General features: G+C 35.6%; 1 long non-coding RNA gene across 1 annotated transcript; it reads left to right on the top strand.

The window, feature by feature from the left end:
* The first annotated feature begins 233 nt into the window (after positions 1–233).
* LOC145781414 (uncharacterized) lies at positions 234–9,343 on the top strand. Its single transcript, XR_014290735.1, has 3 exons — positions 234–365; positions 3,877–3,985; positions 8,289–9,343. It is a non-coding gene; the product is annotated as an uncharacterized LOC145781414 (long non-coding RNA).
* Positions 9,344–9,871: the final 528 nt, after the last annotated feature.

Genomic DNA, 9,871 nt, shown 5'->3' with positions numbered 1-9,871 from the left:
TATAGACAGTAGCTACTATTGACGTAATAAAATTGCTCCTATTAATCCGTACAAAGTAATTTTTCTGCTCTTAGGCTAGCCTACTGTCTTTGTAATGTTTTGAGCTGCATGTCTGGCCTATTGGCCTTGTAGCCTAACTCAATAGGCCAACCTAGGCTACTTCAACTAAAAAGTAATTTTTCTGCTCTTAGGCTAGCCTACTGTCTTTGTATTGTTTTGAGCTGCATGTCTGGCCTATTGGCCTTGTAGCCTAACTCAATAGGCCAACCTAGGCTACTTCAACTAAGCATTTTTGTTTTGACAACAATAAAATTTTAAATTTGAATGACTTTCAGGTAATAACTTCAAGGTAATAACTTCAACAGGTAATTGATGTAATTGATTGAGGTAATTGATTTTCTTCTAACAGATAATAAACTTCATTTTCAGGTAATAACTTCAAACTCAGTCTTTGCCAAAACATTTTGACCAACATTACCAACAGCACTGTCTACATTAGGCTACCACTGCATTAACTGCTTGAATCAGATGACGAAACAACATAACACGTGTGTTTATATTTGATTGTTGTTGCTCTAATATTGTGCCATTGATATTAAATATCTGAGCATATCAACCCTAGGGCTGGCAAACAGAAGTTAATACAAAAAACGTTTTTATAGAAAACAGTTAAACTGTAGCCAACAAAAACATGAAATTAAATGTTGAAAAGTTCACAAATTGTTTTCATTTAAAATACTTTTTCACTTCGTGCAGGCTTATAGTTAGTTGCTGTGTTTAAACGCTCACTGAAGTGGAGTAGGCTGTATCTGGTCCCGCAACTGTTGATTTTGAAAGTTTATAACAAATGCCTTGTTTGACCATATCTAAAAATGATAGCCTAATCTAAGCTATTTTCGTAGTATAGGAATTAAGTTTTGTGAGCATAGCATATAACTCATGGTAAGATTGATTTATTCAATAACTGAATATTTCTGCTCAAATATTTTACAAACAACTACATTAATAGGATACAAAAAAGCAAAAAAAAACTCATAAGGTTACCAGAACCCAGCGCCAGCAAGGTTTCAAAATTCTACCGATGAAGAAAAGTGGGCTAGTGTGTATAATCCTAATGAATATCTGTAATAAGATAACCTCAGCTCGCAAAATGCCAAGCTTAAGGCCTACATGTAGCCTATCTTACTTTCTGCAGATGTTGAATCGAAACTTAACGTTCTGCCCAAATTTCAATACCAAATAGGCTACAAAAGTTTCCAAAATTGTCGTTGCTACATTCAAAGAAAAATGTTAATGTATTTCAAACAAAATGTTAATTGCCATGTTAATGTATTTCAAACAAAATGAAACACTATAAAGCTACTAAACTGGTAGAATGTTGAAGACTTATGGTAAGAATTGATTTATTCAAATAACTAGACATTTTTGCCCAAATGAATTTTACAAGCAACTACATTAGTAGGATATTGAGAAAAAAAATCTTCATAAAATTGCCAGTTCCCAGCAGGCTTTTAAATGTTACCCGTAAAGAAATACAGCCTACATGTTGGTGAATATCAGTGATAAGTAGGGCCCGCAAAAGTCAATAAAGTCAAAATGTTATAAGGACCTCGTTTATCCACGAATTAAAGAATAAAGTTGTTTTCAGCACCTAGGGGACTGTTTATAAGAATTTTATAGGTCAAAATAAAGTCAAAGTTGACAATAAAGTCAAACTTTTCAATAGTCAAAGTTTGTCAAATTATGGCTTTTGACAAATTTTTTGTTGAGAGTAATTTTGTCAAAATCCTTGTGGAAGTATTGTACAGTAAATCAGGAACTGCGACACAACTAAACCACATTAACCCCTAAAAGCAGGAAATATGTCACAATGCCCACTTAGATGAGCAGTAAACTTTTATCGCAAATGATCAGTGGTTTCAACGCGTTTTTGGATACTAGTCTCGTGTAAAAACACAATATTTTCGCGATGACAATAAACATGTTGTGGGCCTATTCACGTTTCTTCTTCTTCGGACTTTATTTCCCTTCAAGTGAGGTTGCTGAATGCTGATGTCGGTCACAGTCTTCTGTTTTCATTTTTTTATTTCAACTTATTTTGCAACACAGCCTCTTCCTCTTTTCTTTGGTCTTCACTTTGGTATCCCAAGTTCCAAATGTCCCAATCTTTATCCGACATAATCTTCATCTCTCAATACAGTCAGCTTTTGTTCTAACCATCTACTGGTGTCTCTCTCAGCTTACCTTGTAGTTGTTTCCTCGCAATCTCATTTATCCCTCAGTCCAACTTTGTCAATCCCAGAGAACAGTACAGCTGCATTTTCATTTCGCCCACTTGCGTTTCTCTTCCTATGTCTTTGTCAAGGTCACCGTTTCTGTCTTAAAATCAAATCAGAATACTTAATTTCAAAGGTTCAACCAACTTAAAACTTTAGTCGTGATAATCAATTAACCCTATCTTACGAGCTGTTTTCGTACGCGGAAAGCACGTGCTAATTAATCGCTAATAACAGGAGCTATGAAAATCGCAGGACCAAAGTATTTTACATGGTAATAGCCATGTGTATTGTGCGTATAGAAATTAAATTTTAACTCAATGAGTTTATTGAAATAAATTGTCTGAGATGAAAAAACTTCAGAAAGTCTGTTTTTATTCTAATTTCCCGAAAATAGCTTCAAAATTGAAATTTTTGAATTATAACTAAACTCAACAAAAAATTACTTGTGCTCATTAATATAAGACCTTTGTGAACGTTTCTACATTTCGAAGTAATTGCACTACCATTTATATTGCACTAACATTAACATAGATAGCCTATAACTACCATTGCACGAAAATGTCTAGTCACCTGAGCCGAAATGCTTATTGTAAACGGCAGGAAGGTAAAAAAATTACCAGTTTAGGTGTAGAAAATTCGCAAAGAATAAAAACTAAAAGTCAAGAAATTTCACATTTCTAGCACATTTCTTTCTGTGAAATATTTCACTATTTAAGTGGGGCGTCCTCATAAAACCACGTGTCGCTACAGATAGGGTTAAACAAAGTACTATTCCACAAAAAATGTAGGTCGCTCACAAAGACGTAAAATAAAGAACAGCTGAGGTGTAAAGCGCGCCGGTGAAATGATTAACAAAAACCAGAAGAAGCATATTTGGGGGATTAATAAATTAACTTCGCAAAAATCACAAAAAGCAAAAAAAAAGTATTATTACTATTTTCATTTCACACAACATAGCTAGTTTATAAAGTTTTGTTTCAAATTTCCTCGCATTTTTCAGTTACACAGTAGGCCTAGTCCAATTATCCATGTCACGTCTTCATCACTTGTTATGTTTTCATTAACTGTCAAATCAAAGTATTTGAATGCCTTTACTTGTTTCACCAGCTCTTTCATCCTGAATTTCAAAAATTTTATAGTTTCTTGCACACGCCAAGTTGTTTTTTTTCCAACTGGCTTAATTCAGAAACTTCATTGCTTGGCCTATTATAAGGGTTGAAATAAATTTATGGTTTTGGATCTGTTTCAAGCTTGCATAGTTAAGTTTGGGCCTAAAACATACAACTCACTTGTAGCCTAATACTGGACGCCGCCTATAAATTCTTTTATAAAAAACTAACATCTTCCGATGCCCCACAATTTCTTTCTATTTATTCGATAATGTTTAACTAACTGTTTTTTTTATGTTTTTCGCTAAAGAAAGTTCTTGCGCATGTTGCTTCTTTTCCCAGTCAATTTTGTTTCTGCTATTCCATAGTTTAAACATCAATCAAGCAGCTCACTGTTTATTTTCTTCGCGCAACTGTAAAATGTTTATTGATTTTAAAAATTTTGTCATCAAATTTCATAGCACCGCATATGAAAATATGTTTTGCAGTGCCATTTATGGTTAGTGGGTGCGTACAAAATGGAGAATGCTCTGCTAAAACATGTGATCAAATTCTAGCAGAAGTACAAAAGCAACAAACAACTCCTTACACCATCAAGTGAGTATAGACTTATGTGTGAACGTTTTAAAACATTCTTTAACAGTGCTAAAATTCCTCTGACAGTTTATTAGAACGAAGAATATGAAAACTTTCATGCTATTATTTCCTTGAGATGGGTGCTTGGCTGCTTGCTGTGGCAGACAACGTAAAACATTTTTTTAAGACGATAAATCGATTAAGTGCGACACAGAGAAATCCAGCAAAATTTACAAGCCCAGAAGTTAGCTCATCAAAGGCGCATCAGCTATGACACAAACAACGCCGAAGTGAAGCTAAACAGTTTGTTCATTGATTGTCACGTGTCTAGAATAGCCACAACAAACACAAGCAACACTACAGCAGAAATCTGCTAGCTCTGGGTTACCTTACCTACTAATATAGCCTACAGTTTATAGCCTAATAGACCTACTAAAGTATAGAGCAGTGGTTTAACCTTTTTTCTTCCTTAGCCATTTTTATGACCGAAAAATTTTGTAGCCAACTATTTGTTGATGAAGATTAACCACTGAAACACATTTAATGTCGTAATACTAGGCTATTAATCTATTCCAATCACGCATCAATGAAAACTTTGTTGCCAAACATTGTTGATCAACACACATTGATTTAAATATTGCAGAAGCACTCAACGTAGGTATATAATTCTAAAACAGTTTTGAGTCATTTATTTGCAGAAAAAAGAAAGTCCTGATTTGAATGAATACTTAGCCTACTGCTGAAAGACACATAGCATAGGTCTACAGCCCATTTAACCCTTCCATCCAATGGAAAACTGGTCCCCGCCAACTTACAGTAATGCGGCCAAGAAAATAGCTCATAAGTTTCCTAATCTGTACTACTGATGACAAACATTCTGCTTCATACAACTGACCACTCTTAAAGGCAGCAATATTTTGATACATTTTCTTTACCGATACGTTGGTAGGAAAATAATACACACCGTTGTCCACAACTTGCAAATTGATAAAGTTTCAAACATATTTTCGCAGAAACATTCTTTTCAAATTGCATGGGATAACCTTGTCAGTCATCACAATATTTTAGTGGTATTGAAAATGACTTTCCTAACAGCTCCATATCAATAATAGAAATTTTGGAAAATTATCTCATAATTCATTTCTGCCATCTGCAAAATGTTTCAATTTTGCAGTTGATAAAATAATGTCCAAGTCAGTGCAGTCAACCACAGCTAAAAGCGCCAAAAACATTTCAAAACTTTCTCAGCTTTTTCGCTTTTCAAGCTTTTGCACAAACCCATTTTGAGTGCCGATGAAGTCAAGTACAATTGTAGTTCTTTTTCATTAGGCTATAGCTTTTGATTTACATTATGCGATTAAGTTTGTAAAAAATATCTACTAAATAGGCTACGACACTTGAGATGTAAATGAGCAATGTTGCACTTGATCACATCGTCAGACTAATAAAATAATGGCGTAACTCACTTTTTGACGAAATTGAGATATTAGTGTTTTGTAGGTCTCTAAAATATAGCGCATCTGCCATATAATTTTCTAAGACCTACGTTAATGAGAAAGTGGTATTTTCGTAAAAATGTCAAATGGCCTAACTCAAACGCATGACTTAGGCCATTTTATAAATCTTTTTCATCGTTTGCTGGAAGTAAAGCTTTCCTCCAACAGAGCAGATGGTCAGAAGACGACGATCTAAAAATTGTACAGAAACAAATCTTCCACTTCATCACAAGTCTAGACGATTAATTTAGCACAAAATAATTGTGTTTTTTTCTATTCTATGTATCGTAATCTTGGCCATTTCCAAGTAACTACCCTACTTAAATCAATCTGTTTTCTCTCTGTTCCTTTGAGAAGCTTCATTTTTCTAGCACTCTGGTAATGCGACTTATCACCACACACTGTGATACAGGTCAGATCTTCTCAATGCACCGTTTCTCGGAATCTTCTTGCATCCATGGCAGGTTATTGTAGAAAGCCATTGTTGGATACTTAATTAATTCTCAGCTTAATATCACACTTTGCAACTTTATAAGCTCATTGTTGGTTCATCGCCATCATTCTTGAGTTTCACTGATGGGAGGAGAACATAGAAAAACATAGATTTCAAAATGTTTGAATTGACTTTTATGTGTAGGTAAATGTGCTAAAATGGAAAAAGAGGAATATAACTTTTTGGCGAAATTTCTCAATGATTTGCCTATCGTAGTGTCCATTACTGTACATGCCCATTACTGTAGAAAGATCACAACGTACAGAAAGAAGAAATTATTGTACCCTGAAACTGCCATAATCCAACTTCATCGGCAATACAAAGAGCTTGCTGATTGCTGAATCATTAGGAACATGATCATTGAGCACAGCCTATTTTAGTAAAGTATTTCATAATGAGAACTTCTCCGTCCTCATCGTCGGCTCCAGCTTGTGTCCGAGCATTGGTTTGTCTTCAAATTGAATTTGGCTTTGGATGGTTATGTCGTATGTGGCTTTAGAGGTCCAGTCTCTGACGGAAAAAGACGTGGGAAAAAGGCACTGGGAGACAATCATCATAGATCCGCCGCCAATGTGTGAAACTAGGCTGGAGGCTTCCAACTCTACCAAGCTTGCCCCCGTTACCCGTGATATCATTGCCATTGGGCTTTGTTTGGTTCAGGTCCAAATTGAGACAAAGGCATTTGCTTGTATGGTTGTTTAAGGTGGTCGTAACTACGCGAGGGCTACGCACACACTCTTGGCCAGCTCCATGTCCACTGCGGTCCAATAAGATCGAAACGTGCAGCTTCAGGGGAACTGGTTGCAACGGGATGCCGGGTGCTCTGTTCAGACCACATAAGGATCAGTGCGACGTGTGTATTTCATTCAAATACAGTATTATTACCAAGGAACAATACGATGACCATATCAAGTTGAAGAATGAAGCTTGAGATGAGAAGACGAAAGACAAATAGTCCGCTAGCACAGTAAAATCCGTATGGACAATGGATTTACAGGCTGTACTTCTGTATCCCAAAACTAAAGCAAACAGTATGTATTATAAAACCAAGCTGCAGGTACACAATTTTACACTATTCAATCTTCAATCAAAAGATGCTTATTGCTCTATTTGGAATAAAACAGAAGGTGATTTACGCAATGAAGTAGGCTATTCGCTTTCTTGCAGTTTAGTCATTTCGAACGAGTAGTTTCTGGAAGCCCCGGTCTGAAGGAGATAGTTATGTGGAGTGATGGGTGTGGATATCAAAATAGAAACTCTAATGTCTCTAGTGCCTACTGTGCCTTTGAATGGAAGCATGGCATCACTATTAATCAGAAGTACCTCGTGGCTGGTCACACTCAAATGGAGTGCGATAGCATGCACAATATATCGAGCGAAAATTGGTAAACGACATTTTTACAACGAGAGATTACGAAATTACCATCCAGAATGCCAGGATCAGACCACATCCCAACAATGTACAGTGGATGGATCTGCCACAGCGGTCACAGTGGGTGGATCTGCCACAGCGGTCACAAATAAACTTAGGCGACACTAAATGGATTTCTTTTTTTTCAAGCCATCTTCTAATCAAATTGAGGAAATGCAATGATCTCCAATCTATGAAACATGTTATGTCAACAGGGTGTCACTCCTTTTTTGATAATTTGCCTCATCACTGATAATTTATTCAGCTTGTCTTGCCAACTCTGTTTTTAGGCGAAATATGCAGTCTGGCATGAAATATAACTCAGATGGAGTTGCTATTACATTAGGGATTTTCCTGTTAATTCTAGTCGTATTATTACTGTTATTACGTCACCGTCAAAAAACTCATATTGATAAACTCAAAATATCAAATGGCCTAAGTCATGACTGTGCATTCGGAAAATGGCCTAAGTCATCCCAGCACATTATGGGATGCAAAATGAAGCAAATCAAAGTATACATGCTCATTGTACTTGTGTCGACATGCTATTTTCGTTTAACTGTACAATAAATATGATAAAAACAACCGTGTAGACAGTTTTTTTCGATTAGGCCTCAAAACAAGAAAAAATGAGTTACGCCATTATTTTATTAGTCTGACGACATGAAAGAATGCTGGGAGCAAGCACTCCATACCCCCTACCACGCTATTTTGTTTTTTTGATCCACAGCTTTCACATTGTCTGTTTTATTATTATAAAATTTATTTTGTTAAAACTCTGGTGCCCTTATTTTTTTTCGAGATCCGCTACTGAGTAACACTTTCATTACCTAAGGCTATTATCAAGTTCAGCCACGTAGCATAAAGCTGGCATGATTAATACGCTAGTAGGCCTATCAGTTCCTTAAATATTTCTTGTTTCAGTTCTTGTGTTACTTCTTGATGTTCGACCAACAATTGAAATGCTATAAAAGGAAATGGAATCATCACAAGCAGACGTGGAAGAACTGCGATTGGTGGAAATGCTTCAATGATTTCATCAAGTTTGCTCGTGATACTTTTCCACTTCATCACAATCTTGATAGCGATCAGCAAAGTGAATTAGAGAAAAAAAAAGCAGTGGAAGGTTGAATGACCCAAGATTTATCATAATGGGCATTGAGAAATGAATTTTGTCTCACAGTGTGATGCCACAATGCAATGTAAATGGCCTACGGTTTCGATTTAACCAAGATTGGAAATGTGAATCGGCTGAAACTGTTTACTCTAGGCCCACGACTGCTCCATAATATACCACTTTAACTATATACTGTAGCTATTTCTAGTGAGTTTATTTGCAAAGAAGGGAAGCTAACTTCGGCGAGCATGAATCGATCAACCGCTTATCAATTTTCTCAATGAAAAGATTTCTTTGTAACAACTTAAATATTTTAATCAACTGCTTTTTAATTATACGCCAAGGGACTCTGCTGTATATTAAACTACCATGCTAGCTTTTGTTGAATCGGAAATTGCTTATTATTTCATAACGTTTTATTATCGATTGAGGGAATCTTTGTCTTCGAACTGAGAAAGTCTCTTATAAGTTATTCCCGAGAGTTTCGCTTTGGCCTACTTGTAAAGGCTTTGAACCACTGACGCAGGCTCGTCGACAGAGTGAAGTTTCCGATTGTTGAAGTGTTGTGTGTAAAGTATTCCATCTACTAGATGCCATTGAATGAGAAACTGCCCTGAAATACTTTGCTCAAGCATACATTCCGAGAGTCGAACCACCGCCGCTTGATTTTGAGGATTCTTTGTATGTTATGTCAGGCGCTCACACAACTTTGAACGTGGAAGAGCTTTTATGTCAGTTGACAGCATATTTGGATCAATTACAATTGTAATTGTACTTGAATGTAATTAATTACACGTTTTCATGTAATTGATATTTTTTTGTGTAAATAAATCTTGTATAAATTACAATTACATCTGGTAAATTGCCGCATGATATCAGTACTTTTGTTGAGCCGCCAGTTGGGATTCAAAAGGGACTTCTACATTGCAACCTCATCTTTATCAAATGCAATTCTATTTGTCTTTGAAAAAATCAACCTGTAAGGTATTAACAATGTAATGTATTAAACAGTAATTGTAATTTGAAATTTTTAGAACATTGTAATTATAATATAGTTAAAAATGCTTATGGTGAAATTGTAATGTAGGCTAATTGAAATGAAAATTGTGCAATTGATCCAAATCTGATTGACATACCTTCAGATTTGATAAAGGAGTTGCGGTTTTCATCAAATTTTATCTATGTACAGTAGGCTACAAGCATTTAATTTTTTTTCCGATATTTTTTTGCTCGATATTGTGAAAATTGTGTAAAACTGCTTTGAGTAATCGAATAAAAAAAGTCTGACTTGACCATAAACTTGGGCCTCACTTGACTGTATAAACTGAGCGTTAGCAAATGAAAACGCATTGAAACAAAGTTAAACTAATCCACAAAAATACTTTTCGAC

The sequence above is a fragment of the Aplidium turbinatum genome, chromosome 12, assembly GCF_918807975.1.
Source record: "Aplidium turbinatum chromosome 12, kaAplTurb1.1, whole genome shotgun sequence".
NCBI classification, from domain to species: Eukaryota; Metazoa; Chordata; class Ascidiacea; order Aplousobranchia; family Polyclinidae; genus Aplidium; species Aplidium turbinatum.
This window is presented reverse-complemented; position numbering and strand designations above follow the sequence as displayed.